The following is a 12,122-nucleotide window of genomic DNA, read 5'->3' as shown; positions in this document are numbered from 1 at the left end:
CACCGACATCGTTAACCTAAAAGTGGGAAATTGAAAACATCGGATATTGTGGCGGTTCTTTGTCCTCGTACACGCGTTAGTGGTGGTAGGCCCAGATTTCTGTCTCTACAGAGGATTAAACTCGGTCGTTAAAACATCGTACTGCCTGACTCGCTACATAGGTGGACCACGCCGTGGCGTGATGGACGTTACAGAGAACGTCACTAGCTTGACGTTACAGGCTGAGGAATGAACGGCATGGGTTATCCCAACACTTCTGTCTCTGAAAGTACTTACTTATTTGAAGCCGGTTGTAAATATGGCTCCCCGGACAGCCATATTGAAAATGACATTTAGCAATTGAATGAGACATTTGCACATGTATTGATGTGGGATTGAGAATGCATAATGTATGAGGAATGTTCAACAATGTGTTTTGATATTTGATCCCGTTATGCCCTTTTAACTTATCAACATTTTTAACAACCCATCTAGTCCTGCTGGCGTTGAACTGATGTATGTTTATATCAAACACGGTGTCAAACATAGGTGCCCAAAAATGTCGTATTCAATATAGCTACCAATGCTGCATATTGAAATGGTAATTTTATTAGTTTTGTCATCACTTCAATAAATCTGGGAAAAAAACTACAGTCGGACCCCGGTATCTTGAACCAAGCGGGACCGTGTTGTAGCTTCAAGTGAGTGAGTGAGTGAGTATGGTTTTACGCCGCTTTTAGCAATATTCCAGCAATATCACGGCGGGGGACACCAGAAATGGGCTTCACACATTGTACCCATGTCGGGAATCGAACCCGGGTCTTCGGCGTGACGAGCGAACGCTTTAACCACGAGGCTACCCGACCGCCCCTGTAGCTTCAAGATATCCGGACATTCGACATAACATGGACAACCAGACAGATCTGAGACTCCCATACTTAACATAGTCTTACGACAATCGTGGCGCTAAGATCACTTTGTGGAACGGGACCATGGCTTCTGTGGACGAAACTAAGTTACACGATGTTGCAAGTGCTTTAAAAAATGATTATTTGCGCTTCTCAAGACTGATAAACTGGCAAATACTAAATTCAAGATAAAGGTCCAAAACATCTAGAGTAAAATCAGAGTTGGGAGTGGGGGATGGGTGAGGATGGTTTTACGCCGCTTTAAGAAATGTTCCAGAAGTATCACGGCGGACGCCGGAAATGGGCTTCACACAATGTAACCATGTGGGGAATCGAACCAGGATCTTCGGTGTGACGAGCGAACGCTTTAACCACTAGGCTACCCCACTGTCCCTGTGTGGTTATGGCATAACAAGAACCGGGGCGGTCGGGTAGCCTAGTGGTTAAAGCGTTCGCTCGTCTCGCCGAAGACCCGGGTTCGATTCCCGACATGGGTACAATGTGTGAAGCCCATTTGAGGTGTCCCCCGCCGTGATATTGCTGGAATATTGCTAAAAGCGGCGTAAAACCATACTCACTCACTCACTCATAACAAGAACCGTGATCAGGGCAACGAGCACCTCGTTCTGGCAGAAATAAGGGACGCAACTCTGCGCAGCAGGCAGCGACATTATTATGAATTTTACGGGGAAATTGTTACGGGTTTTGTTTCAACAGATGAAAACTGATTATCTGTTGGTCTATTTTAAGAGCACAGCAAACTCAAAATGTCAAAACTATTATAGCGAGTGGAATTTTGCCTATAACCGTTTGAACAAGGCTCCTTTCTTCTAAATTAAACGTACGTCTATCTTCTGACCACCATTACTAGTGTTTACGTCAGATATGAATTGTTCTACAAAGTGGCACGTGTTGAGTGTCAGTCTGTTATTCTATACAGTAATTATAACTGATGCTGCCCTCGCCTAATTACTGCTTGATATAACGGTAATTACGGTATAACGGTAAAATTACGGTATATTTGTGTCAGTGTTTCGTTACATACTTTCGTTATCGGAACAGAAGAAACACGAGACTGCAACACGTCTATATTGCAGTACTATACCCAGCGATGTGGCACCGTCCCACTACATCCGAGGGGGATGTCACAGGCAATGGATACCTGTCACTGGTTGATATTAGCATACCTCCCGGCTGTTATAGAGTCATATTACATCTGTAGCTGATGGTATCGGCACGTTCATGATAACATCCCGTATATCACTGGGTGTACATTCTGCCGTATCATGTCAGTGTCATAGTGAACGAGCGAAATGGTAGCATTAAAACAAGGTACTCTGTTTCAATAATGTCTAAACATTCACACGGTATGTCCTAAAATAACCCCTCTCGGATGAGGACAGAATTAATCCCAAAGTGAAAAAAGACGGCTTTAAGAGGCATCTAAAATTGATCGGTGGTCAGGCTTAATGACTCATTGTATCCCGACCACGTGGGACGTTAGTTAGGTCAATCACTGGTTTGTCTGGTCCAGATTAAAGTATTTACACGCTGCCTCGATATAGCTGGACTATTGCTGACTACAGGTCGCTTCGATATAGCTGGAATATTGCTGACTACAGACTGCCTCGATTTAGCTGGAATATTGCTGACTACAGGCCGCCGTGACATAACTGGAATATTGCTGACTACAGGTCGCTTCGATATAGCTGGAATATTGCTGACTACAGGTCGCTTCGATATAGCTGGAATATTGCTGACTACAGGTCGCCTCGATATAGCAGGAATTTTGCTGACTACACGTCGCTTCGATATAGCTGGAATATTGCTGACTACAGGTCGCTTCGATATAGCTGGAATATTGCTGACTACAGGTCGCTTCGATATAGCAGGAATATTGCTGACTACAGGTCGCTTCGATATAGCAGGAATATTGCCGATTACAGGTCGCTTCGATATTGCTGGAATATTGCTGACTACAGGCAGCCGTGATATTGCTGGAATATTTCCGACTGCGGTGTTAAACACATACCACCATGACGTCATTTGAGTGACATTTTTACGTCTCTTTATGATAGATGCGATTTTGAGGTTTTAAGTTCACAAATAACAACAACAACAAAAATTAATGAATACCATTTTCATATGGTCATCTAACACACGCACGCACGCACGCACGCACGCACGCACGCACGCACGCACGCACGCACGCACACACACACACACACACACACACACACGGGGTCATCTGTTTGCTGATTTGCAGTCGTGTCCAATGTGTCCAAACTGTGGTACCATATGATTGGCCTACATATTGATACTGCAACGACTATACTACATTCAGGGTTTAGCTGAGCGTTAATTCATCCCACACTTGTTAACTCGAACTGAACTGGAAATTAAAAACTGAAACCGTTAGCCCTAAGTCATGATGGAAGGGAATCAATGAGTATAGGTTGTTATTTTACGCTGCTTTTAGCGATATTCCAGCAATATCGCGGCGAGGGAGACCAGAACCCATGGAGGGAATCGAACCCGGGTCTTCATCATGACAAGCAAACGCTTTAACCACTAGGCTACTCCACCGCATAGGGGATCTAAGTCAAGTTTAGGAATGCAAAGAATAAAGTATACAAAGTTACAATGTATTGTTACTAAAATCAAACGGTCTTCCTATTTTTCAGGAGTAGTGTGGTGTCCTTGTGGTTAATCAGTAAAGGGTTCGCTTATCCCGCGAGAGGCCTGGGTTTGTACCAGGTGTCCGGAAACGGTCATATGCGCCGGACATGTCCGATTGGGAATCTCAAATGTCCGATTTAAAATATTGCTTATCGGACATTTAAATATTGCTGTCCGGACATTTTCAAAAACAAACAACGCTACCTTCGGGGTCAAAATGCATTGATGAGCGTTATCGTATCCCTTTAACGACTTCAGGTGAATAAACAGGCATAACAAACTTGGTCAATAAAAGTGTGAAATTTGATATAAAACATCACTAGACATGATGATTCTACCATTTAAAATGTATTTCCTGCTCTCAAGGGCATTGTTTTATATGCATAGATTAAGATTACCGTGTGTATTTCCTCGTAAACGAAGCCGGAAATAGTACAATTTGTACAATATGTGAACCCATTTCTGGTGTCCAACGCCGTGATATTGCAGGAAGACTGCTAAAAGCCTCGCAATACTCACTCACTCACCTTGATGATTGCTTACATTATCGGTTCACGCCACCTGTTCCTGGAAACCTCCCTCGCCAAACAAATATGTTCTTGACGTCAACGGAAGTTGTTAAAACTAATGCCTTCAAGTTAAATGAATGAGGTACGTTCAATCTGGACTGCTTGGCTTCAGGCAGGTTTGCGAACTTTCTATAATCGTTTTAGATATCAAATATGTTATGCAGCGGTGTATTTGTTTATATGATATTGTCTCGTAGAACAAAGGAGAGGCAAGATAGACTGGGTCTCGGGCAGCGCGTGTGCCCGCCGTTGTATTTACTGACGAGACAGACACAAGAGGTTTATTGACGTACGGCATCAAGTGTCGTGAGCCGATACAAGAAGCAAAACAAGGCTGCAGTGATTGCTCAATGCCGTCGTGTACCTACATAGCCCACATAAAGGTTACTTTAACTGATGGGGTGAAGGCCGTGTTTCGAGGGGGTCGGGGAACACGGTGACCATGTACCCGCTATACCGAGAAGGACAGGGACTCCGTAGTGGAATATTGTTTCAATAATGTAACTTCAAATCACACCCTTTTCTCAATGCTTTATAAAATTCTTTTTAAGTATTATTCAACACTCTAGGGGAGCAATGAGAGGGTATTCGGGATTCAGTGAGGGCGTGGTTGGTATCCTCTGGCAGGATGGCGCATACACAGACACAAGGGTATCTTGTGTTCGTCAGGTTATGGAACGTTTTATGGAACTTTCTACAGGATTAATCTTTGCACCCGCACATTCCAGTGCCGTTGGGATTAATTTAGGTGCGTCTTTTGACAGGGGTTACGCGTAATAGTACAGATGAAAACACCCTGTCGAGGACACGTGTACCGGGATCTGCTGTAATGAATGTAAGGGCATAGCGCATTCATGCTGTGTTGATGTACGAAACTGATCTACAACCTCTAAGATAAGTACAGCCAGACAAGAACTCGAACTAGCGCATAGCTCGTCTGTAAACAGACTTACAGCGTGTTAGACTGTACACGCTGTGCTACACTCACTGTGTGTGTGTGTGTGTGTGTGTGTGTGTGTGTGTGTGTGTGTGTGTGTGTGTGTGTGTGTGTGTGTGTGTGTGTGTGTGTGTGTGTGTGCAGACTTACAGCGTGTTAGACTGTACACGCTGTGCTACACTCACTGTGTGTGTGTGTGTGTGTGTGTGTGTGTGTGTGTGTGTGTGTGTGCAGACTTACAGCGTGTTAGACTGTACACGCTGTGCTACACTCACTGTGTGTGTGTGTGTGTGTGCAGACTTACAGCGTGTTAGACTGTACACGCTGTGCTACACTCACTGTGTGTGTGTGTGTGTGTGTGTGTGTGTGTGTGTGTGTGTGTGTGTGTGTGTGTGTGTGTGTGTGTGTGTGTGTGTGTGTGTGTGTGTGTGTGTGTGTGTGTGTGTGTGTGTGCGTGGATGGGTGTAGGTGTGTGTAGGTGACGTATGCCGTGTTTATAGTGGTAGCCCACTGAAATACCATGCCGCAGTTTAACATCAATACTCCACTAAGACAAAGATTTCTGACTCTGAGCCGACCATTCCTTGTTTTAGCCCCTTGATGCCGAGCGCCAGACAGGGTAACAACAAGTACCATATTTTAATGTCTTTTGGTATGACGCTCTACCACTAGACCACAGGGGCGGAACTAAACACATATTCAGTACGATGTGCTAGACTGATATGGGATGTACACGTGCATCTTGTTCTTGAAGCACGAGCACGTGCATCGTTTCTTACGACATGAGCACGTGCATCTTTTCTTGTGCCAGGAGCACGTGCATCGATTCTTGTGACATGAGCACGTGCATCTTTTCTTGTGTCATGTGCACATGCATCTTGTTTTTGTGTGATGAGCACGTGCATCTTGTTCTAGGGACATTTGCACGTGCATTTTGTTCTTGTGTCATGAGCACGTGCTTCGTTTCTTGTGACATGAGCACGTGTATCTGTTCTTGTGACAGGAGCACGTGCATCGTGTTCTTGTGACATGAGCACGTGCATCTTGTTCTTGTGACATGAGCACGTACATCTTGTTCTTGTGACATGAGAACCCGCATTTTGTTCTTGTGACATGAGCGCGTGTATCGGTTCTTGGGACAGGGGCACGTGCATCGTGTTCTTGTGACATGAGCACGTGTATCTGTTCTTGTGTCATGAGCACGTGCATCTTGTTCTGTGGAGGAGGGGCATCTGTTTGTTGTACACCCCTGTAGTCTGGGATTTGCGAAGTTCGTTTCGTCTGTTTCTGCCTTCAACGTTCATAGCAGTTATAGAATCTCTGATGGTTAACATGTTGAAAGCTGCGGTCACTGCCGTGGCCACAGATGCTTGCAATGACAGGTATCACCCGAATCGTGTCAGATTTGTCAGGTAAACAAAATCACAGCTAATAGTCGTCAGGATAGGGTAAAGGAACTCGGGATTATGAAAATACATATGAAATGACGTAGACACCTGTCTCAACTTCCGTGCAATCATCATCAGCAGGTTGCGCAGATGCGCATGACGCAGCACTCGCAGGCGGTAACCGGTAGCAGGTGCGCTGCGAGGCCGCGAGGGTACGGGACAGGGGTAGACTAGCATCCCAGCGCTTCTCCTATCGCGGTGCCAGTGTCTTGTCTTGTATGTTTACCGCGGTAATTTGAATGAATGGGACTGAGGGTTATAAAGCAGTAATAGGGCGGGTCGTTATCTGCACGGAGGAGAAGCTTCCCCAACCCGGATACAATTGTCTAAGCTTGCAGGCAACGTTCACGAGGCGCGAGCAGCGAGTTAGAAATGGAAAACATTTAAACAAGTACAGAAAAAAGTTGATGCGAGATGGATCGTAACATTTTTTTTCGTATCCTGTGTGAGAAAGGATAGTCTTCGCTGAGTGAACGAGTGAAAGGGCTTCCATCAACTCCAAGCACGGAGTCTCAACTGTGAGGAGAACACTTTAACACACAGTTAGGACAAGCTAAACCCGTGGCGATGTTACACAAATACAGCCAGGCCTCTGGTCAGTGGTCGCCTATTTAACGTGTGGTATAAACCGATTAGTCTGTACCAAAGCCAGTTATTGAACTTTTTGCATGTATAATATGATACAAGGCAGTATTACGTATAGATGTAACGTCGCCCAGTTACCATGTAATATAGCCCCGTTATCATGTAATATCGCCCGGTTACCATGTAATATAGCCCCGTTATCATGTAATATCGCCCAGTTACCATGTAATATAGCCCTGTTATCATGTAATATCGCCCAGTTACCATGTAATATAGTCCCGTTATCATGTAATATCGCCCAGTTATCGTGTACTATAGCCCAGTTATCGTGTAATATCGCCATATTATCGTGTAATGCAAGTCAGACACGGATCCAAACAGGGGGCGGGGCCAGGGTATATTTATCTATTTCTTACAGACATGCAGCAATTATAGGCCCATAGTTGTTGAAAGCGAGCCTTGAAGTTCTCTGGCATTCTCTTGTTTCTGTAAAACAACATTCATTCACACCACATTGACTTGTTATTTTAGCATATACGTGTATATACAGGTGTGTTGTGTGACGTACCTACATATACGTGTATATACAAGTGTATTGTGTGACGTACCTACATATACGTGTATATACAAGTGTATTGTGTGACGTACCTACATATACGTGTATATACAAGTGTATTGTGTGACGTACCTACATATACGTGTATGTACAGGTGTGTTGTGTGACGTACCTACATATACGTGTATATACAAGTGTATTGTGTGACGTACCTACATATACGTGTATGTACAGGTGTGTTGTGTGACGTACCTACATATACCTGTATATACAAGTGTATTGTGTGACGTACCTACATATACGTGTATGAACAGGTGTATTGTGTGACGTACCTTCATATACGTGTATATACAAGTGTATTGTGTGACGTACCTACACATGTATTTACAAGTGTATTGTGTGACGTACCTACATATACGTGTATATACAAGTGTATTGTGTGACGTACCTACATATTCGTATATATACAAGTGTATTGTGTGACGTACCTACGAATACGTGTACATATACAAGTGTATTGTGTGACGTTCCTACATATACGTGTATATACAAGTGTATTGTGTGACGTACCTACATATTCGTATTTTTACAAGTGTATTGTGTGACGTACCTATATATACGTGTATATACAAGTGTATTGTGTGACGTACCTACACATGTATTTACAAGTGTATTGTGTGACGTACCTACATATACGTGTATATACAAGTGTATTGTGTGACGTACCTACACATGTATTTACAAGTGTATTGTGTGACGTACCTACGAATACGTGTACATATACAAGTGTATTGTGTGACGTACCTACATATACGTGTATATATAAGTGTATTGTGTGACGTACCTACATATTCGTATATATACAAGTGTATTGTGTGACGTTCCTACATATACGTGTATATACAAGTGTATTGTGTGACGTACCTACACATGTATTTACAAGTGTATTGTGTGACGTACCTACATATACGTGTAAATACAAGTGTATTGTGTGACGTACCTACATATACGTGTATATACAAGTGTATTGTGTGTCGTACCTACATATACGTGTATATACAAGTGTTTTGTGTGACGTACCTACATATACGTGTATATACAAGAGTATTGTGTGACGTACCTACATGTTCGTATATAAACAAGTGTATTGTGTGACGTACCTACGAATACGTGTACATATGCAAGTGTATTGTGTGACGTACCTATATATACGTGTTTATACAAGTGTATTGTGTGACGTACCTACATATACGTATATATACAAGTGTATTGTGTGACGTACCTACATATACGTGTATATACAAGTGTTTTGTGTGACGTACCTACACATGTATTTACAAGTGTATTGTGTGACGTACCTACATATACGTGTATATACAAGTGTATTGTGTGACGTACATACAGACACATGTATACACAAGTGTAGTGTGTGACGTACCTACATATACGTGTATATACAAGTGTATTGTTTGACGTACATACATACACATGTATATACGAGTGTGGTGTGTGACATGCATATACATGTATATACAAGTGTATTATGTGACGTACCTACACATGTATTGACAAGTGTATTGTGTGACGTACCTACATACACATGTATTTACAAGTGTATTGTGTGACGTAGCTACATATAGGTGTATATCCAATTGTATTGTGTGACGTACATACATACACATGTATACACAAGTGTAGTGTGTGACGTACCTACATATACCTGTATATAAAAGTGTGGTATGTGACATGCATATACATGTATATACAAGTGTATTATGTGACGTACCTACATATACATGTATATACAAGTGTATTATGTGAGGTACCTACAAATACATACATATACAAGTGTACTATGTGACGTTCATATATACACGTAAATACAAGTGTATTATGTGACCTACGTATATTCATGTAAATACAAGTGTATTATTTGAGGTACCTACATATATATACAAGTGTATTATGTGACGTACCTACCTACACATGTATATACAAGTGTACTGTGTGACGTACCTACATATACGTGTTTAATAAGTGTATTATGTGACGTACCTACCTACACATGTATATACAAGTGTACTGTGTGACGTACCTACATATACGTGTTTAATAAGTGTATTATGTGACGTACCTACCTACACATGTATATACAAGTGTATTATGTGAGGTACCTACAAATACATACATATACATGTGTACTTTGTGACGTCAATACAAGTGTACTGTGTGACTAACCTCTCCACACATGTATATACAAGTGTACTGTGTGACGTACCTACATATACATGTATAATAAGTGTATTATGTGACGTACCTACCTATACATGTATATACAAGTGTACTGTGTGACGTACCTACCTACACATGTATAATAAGTGTATTATGTGACGTACCTACCTACACATGTATATACATGTGTACTGTGTGACGTACCTACATATACATGTATAATAAGTGTATTATGTGACGTACCTACATATACATGTATATACAAGTGTATTATGTGAGGTACCTACAAATACATACATATACAAGTGTACTATGTGACGTTCATATATACACGTAAATACAAGTGTATTATGTGACCTACGTATATTCATGTAAATACAAGTGTATTATTTGAGGTACCTACATATATATACAAGTGTATTATGTGACGTACCTACCTACACATGTATATACAAGTGTACTGTGTGACGTACCTACATATACGTGTTTAATAAGTGTATTATGTGACGTACCTACCTACACATGTATATACATGTGTACTGTGTGACGTACCTACATATACGTGTTTAATAAGTGTATTATGTGACGTACCTACCTACACATGTATATACAAGTGTATTATGTGAGGTACCTACAAATACATACATATACATGTGTACTTTGTGACGTCAATACAAGTGTACTGTGTGACTAACCTCTCCACACATGTATATACAAGTGTACTGTGTGACGTACCTACATATACATGTATAATAAGTGTATTATGTGACGTACCTACCTATACATGTATATACAAGTGTACTGTGTGACGTACCTACCAACACATGTATAATAAGTGTATTATGTGACGTACCTACCTACACATGTATATACATGTGTACTGTGTGACGTACCTACATATACATGTATAATAAGTGTATTATGTGACGTACCTACCTACACATGTATATACAAGTGTACTGTGTGACGTACCTACATATACATGTATAATAAGTGTATTATGTGACGTTCCTACCTACACATGTATATACAAGTGTACTGTGTGACGTACCTACATATACATGTATAATAAGTGTATTATGTGACGTACCTACCTACACATGTATATATAAGTGTACTGTGTGACGTACCTACATATACGTGTTTAATAAGTGTATTATGTGACGTACCTACCTACACATGTATATACATGTGTACTGTGTGACGTACCTACATATACATGTATAATAAGTGTATTATGTGACGTACCTACCTACACATGTATATACATGTGTACTGTGTGAAGTAGGCGGGGACATGTGACAAATGAACCCTACACCTTCCAGGCTCACAGCAATCATTCAGAAGATCCCCCATAAATCCGCCGTGATGAATGTCGCGTACCTGCGACGTGACGGTCACGCTACAAACGAGGCTGTTTGTGTGTGCACAGCCATATCAGTCATCGTGACGTAACGTGACATACGTCTCGCGCTACGGGCGTTCCGCGTGGATGTTGTATATCTCTGTGTATCCTGATATCTGATCGAGGAACTATTGTGTCAGTGGTACCTGAGAATATATTATTATACCGCAGTCGATGCAAGGATTAGTCTAATTCCACCTCTTTCCATACCTCAACCGTGTATGTCCTAGCTACAGGTCAATTAACCTATGAAATGCCAGCCTAAGTATAAAAATAGGCTAGAATTAATTAACTGAAGTGTTGTTGAACCACTCTGCATATGCAATGGCATAATAAATATGAATCTGATCAAAGTGCTTTAAAAATATACCATTTTCATCAACTAAACCATGTAATGTTTTTTGTAGGCGAAATGGCACTATTATTTGGACGGCCAGTCAACTGTATAAAACAGGAAATCACTGATGTATAAGTGATTTAAGGAAGATGGATGATTCATGGATGTCAGCTTCTTTATATGAGGAACACAACGTTTCGGAGTATATTCTTACTCCTTCATCAGGTGAATGAATGCTAGGAAGCAGAGAACATATATATGTACATGTAAGAACAATAATAGTAATAAGATAACAAGGCTGGAAACTGCTACATGTGTGTTGTGTATTGTTTGTTTGTTCTCTAATGCCGCACTCAGCACTATTCCAGCTACATGACGGCGGTCTGTAAATAATTGGTCTGGACCAGACAATCCAGTGATTGACATCATGAGCATCGATCCACGCATATGAGATACGATGACATACATCAACCAAGTCAGCTAGCCT

This window comes from Haliotis rufescens, unplaced genomic scaffold (genome assembly GCF_023055435.1).
Source record: "Haliotis rufescens isolate VD_foot unplaced genomic scaffold, xgHalRufe1.0.p SCAF_20, whole genome shotgun sequence".
Classification (NCBI taxonomy): Eukaryota; Metazoa; Mollusca; class Gastropoda; order Lepetellida; family Haliotidae; genus Haliotis; species Haliotis rufescens.
This window is presented reverse-complemented; position numbering follows the sequence as displayed.